At 40.3% G+C, this 3,460-nt stretch overlaps 1 long non-coding RNA gene across 2 annotated transcripts; it reads left to right on the forward strand.

The window, feature by feature from the left end:
• Positions 1-307: 307 nt before the first annotated feature.
• On the forward strand, positions 308-3,445 carry LOC116379861 (uncharacterized). Of its 2 annotated transcripts, XR_004212481.1 has the most exons (4): positions 308-2,404; positions 2,709-2,735; positions 2,839-2,895; positions 3,077-3,445. It is a non-coding gene; the product is annotated as an uncharacterized LOC116379861 (long non-coding RNA). The 2 variants fall into 2 exon arrangements; XR_004212480.1 differs by having other exon boundaries at positions 308-2,735; positions 3,077-3,443.
• The last annotated feature ends 15 nt before the right edge of the window (positions 3,446-3,460 follow it).

Raw genomic sequence — 3,460 nt, forward strand, 5'->3', positions numbered from 1 at the left:
TGAGATGAGTAATTATTGAGAAAAAAAAGCAACTTTGTTCCAGGTCTCGTTGCTATGGTAACACATTATGCTTATGCCGTCTCTATTTGAGGCAAACATAGTGGGAGGAGAGTGCACGGGGAGGGTCAACACCCCCATTTGCAGATCGGAATGCTGGCCAGTGTTTTGGAGAGTGCTGCAGGAATGATTCCTTAACACCTGGAAATGAGTCAGCATTTTTGCGCTTCCGGTCCCTCGTCTCAAAGTCAATGGTCGCTTTGAATGGGTTTTTGGTGAGAAGCCTGAAATAAGGTCCGTAGTTTAAACAAGCTTAAGAGATTTTAACGTTTTGTTCTATGATATAAAATACATCAGAAATACTCAAAATATTTTTGCTTTTACGTTTCTTAAAAAAGGCATTTGCTAACTAGTGGATAAATGACTCTACTGAACATTATCACGCCAACTAGTCGGCCCTTACAGCCTCGTTGTTGCGATTATGTGACCGTAGTGTAGTTGTTTAATAGCCCAAAATCATTAAAGTGGCATTTATTTGTAAAGATTTTCTTGCTAAAGAAGTTAGTTTATTTTCTGCAATAATCCACAGTGAGATGCTAACTTTCGGGGTTGGGATTCAAAGATACATCACCCCTTCAGCACTCTGTTGGTGACTGGATTATATGTTCTATATGTTTATGGTGCCGTCGCTGCTGTCTGGTTCTGAGCATGCCCAGTGAGCAATTGATTATGAATGAAGGCTGATGACATCTGAAGCTGCTGGAAAGGAGGGGGATCTGCAGGGCTTTGTTGGCTGGTCTCAGATCTGTTTTCAGTACTTTCTCTTAAAAACAATGACTTAAACTCGCCCAAACCGGTAAACAGCAGCAACTACCACGAGTCCTGCCCTGCTGCTGCTGGAAGTCAGGTTGTGACTAAAATGTATCCAGATTGAAGGAATCAGCCCTTTGCTTTACTCCTCCCCCATCTCCTCCCCCCACTTGCCTCCTCTCTGTGGTGTAACCTCACCTGACCAGCACAAAGCATGAGCGCCCAGTCTGAAACAAAGGTGCCAGTTTCCTGAACCCATAACTCACTTCCCTTCCACCATTAGCGCTCATACACTATTAGCTAACCACTAGCACTGTATGTATGCAGTGATACTGTATTAATTATCTCAGTGCATAGAGTATCACTCCAACAGACCTAAAGGTGCTACAAATTAAACCATTTAACATTTTACAAATAGTGATTGCTTTATGGTAAAAGGCAAAAGGCCATGATTTTAGAGAGAATGTGTTCAATGTTGCTGTTTTAAACTGTGTAGACTAGCCTCATCATCATCACACTAAAGTATTGAAATTAACTGAAGTGATATACACATGCCTAGGTTTGAGGTAATTCAGAAACAGTGTCACCATTACATAGTTTGTGCACCAGATAGCATTTTTTAAGTTGATTGATATGTCCCACTTAGTGCATGTATCTTGGTCAAAATTACAGAATATCTGTATCAATATTGTCTGGTTATAGAATGTGTTTTATTTTAAACAAAATGACTGGCTGATATAAAATCTGATTTTAAAAATCCCAAATATCAATATCAGTATCGGCCTTTAAAAATGTCGGTATCAGTTAGCTATACTTTTAAATGAAAGAGTCAGTTTGACTCAACATCAAGTGCATTTATCAATAAGTATCCCAGGTTCCTTGAAATGTGGGTTTTTAATTTACAATCGCACACCTTATAATAACTTAGATCCTCTTTGCTTTTGCCTTCTTGTGGATCAAGGTGAGAGGAGCAGAGTGTGTGATGAAGCCATGTCAGCCCTACCATATGCTTATTCTAATTCATTAGAATTCATTTAGCTGTGACGCCTATTTAACTATCTCACCTCTGTGATTGGTGCAGTGTCCCAGTTCACCTAAAAGTCATGCTGCAAGATAACAAGGACATTACAATGGAAACAATCCTGCAGTGAACTCGAGTCCACAAATGGTTGTTTTACAGACAATAATTTCACGCAAGTGCTGTTTACATGTTTGGACACGCATTTTGACAAAACTATGGCTTCATTTTGAAAATGTTTGTGCAGTGCAGTTGTAAATAAAAGTTGAAATGAAGACAAGTTCAGAACTATTTCATGCTTGATTTAACCATTGGCAAAGCATTTAATTTAAACATTCTGACAACAGCTTGAGTATAAGTATTGCAGATAACCCTATTCCTATTCAGTCCACACACATAGGCTCACTCACACCAGTGGATGCAAACACTACAGGGTCACCTTTAATGTTCCTCTAAACTCCCCTGTAGACTCGTTCCTTTACTGTTTACTGGTTTAACCACTGACTCTGTCTTTCTTTTTGTCTCCTTTTTCCCCACTTCACCGCTGGCTGCATCTTAACCGTTTAACAGTGGAGAGAGGTGGGAGTCAGCTTCAGACTAATTCCACATTTGTGTGTTTGTTTTCAAGTGTGTTAGAGGGAGTAACAGCAAGCAGCATACTGTATGTGTGTGTGTGCAGCATTTTTACTGTAACATAAGTGTGCATGCATCAGCTGTCTTAAAGTGTGGGTGTGATGTACGTTCTTGAATATCGAAGATCGAAAAGCCTGGCGAGGTGGCTCAGTTTGTCAGGCTCCGGGGAATATGATTAGTATTCACTGTAACAACGCTATCACACTTTCACTCCTGCCAAAACTTAAGTCTCCTTTTGTCCTCCTTCCAGCTGCTACCCCTTGGAAAAAAAAATCAGGTATGCTCTGGTACACTCTCGCTCAAGGCATTGTATTAATGTCTCTCCAAAATGACTTGGCACTCACCGCTCAGTCACTTATTCTGAGTTTCTTTTCTTTTAGAATTCGAATCCTCACAAGTTACAGAGAAGAAGAGGACAGTCTATCAGATGGCTTTGAGTAAGGGAGCTCATGTTTGTCAGTGGATGTTTACTCAATCTCTTTCTCTCTTTCTTATCCACGTTCATCAAATGTGCCCCTTTCCCCTTTTTTCCTTAATTTTGTCACTGTCCATTTTTCTGTTTCATTGCCGTGTGTCCCTTTCTTTTTTTCTCTCTCTCTCTGTCTTTTCTACTCTCAGATAAACTAGATGAAATTCTTGCAGCAGCTCAGCAGACAATCAGCACCAATGAGGCACCAGGGACACGGGGACAGGGGCCAAAAAGAGACAGAGGACGAAGTTTCTATGGCAATGAGGTGTGTATCGTGAAACACACTACCACTATGTGTCCTGAGATATGTGTGTGCTCCTGTGTTTGATTTGTCCCCACATACCTACATCAAAAAGTTAAAGATCCCCATTTACTGAGACCCATAGATTTGCATATACATACACATAAGCCAGGTATTATCACCTGGCCTGTTATGAACACATGAACCAACGTTAGGTCAACACAAGAGATGTTTTTCTCATTTCTGTTGAGCAGAATGTGTTATACAAAGATTTGTAATATGCTGTTATATA

Source organism: Anarrhichthys ocellatus, unplaced genomic scaffold (genome assembly GCF_004355925.1).
Source record: "Anarrhichthys ocellatus isolate YVR2014 unplaced genomic scaffold, GSC_Weel_1.0 scaffold5392, whole genome shotgun sequence".
Classification (NCBI taxonomy): domain Eukaryota; kingdom Metazoa; phylum Chordata; class Actinopteri; order Perciformes; family Anarhichadidae; genus Anarrhichthys; species Anarrhichthys ocellatus.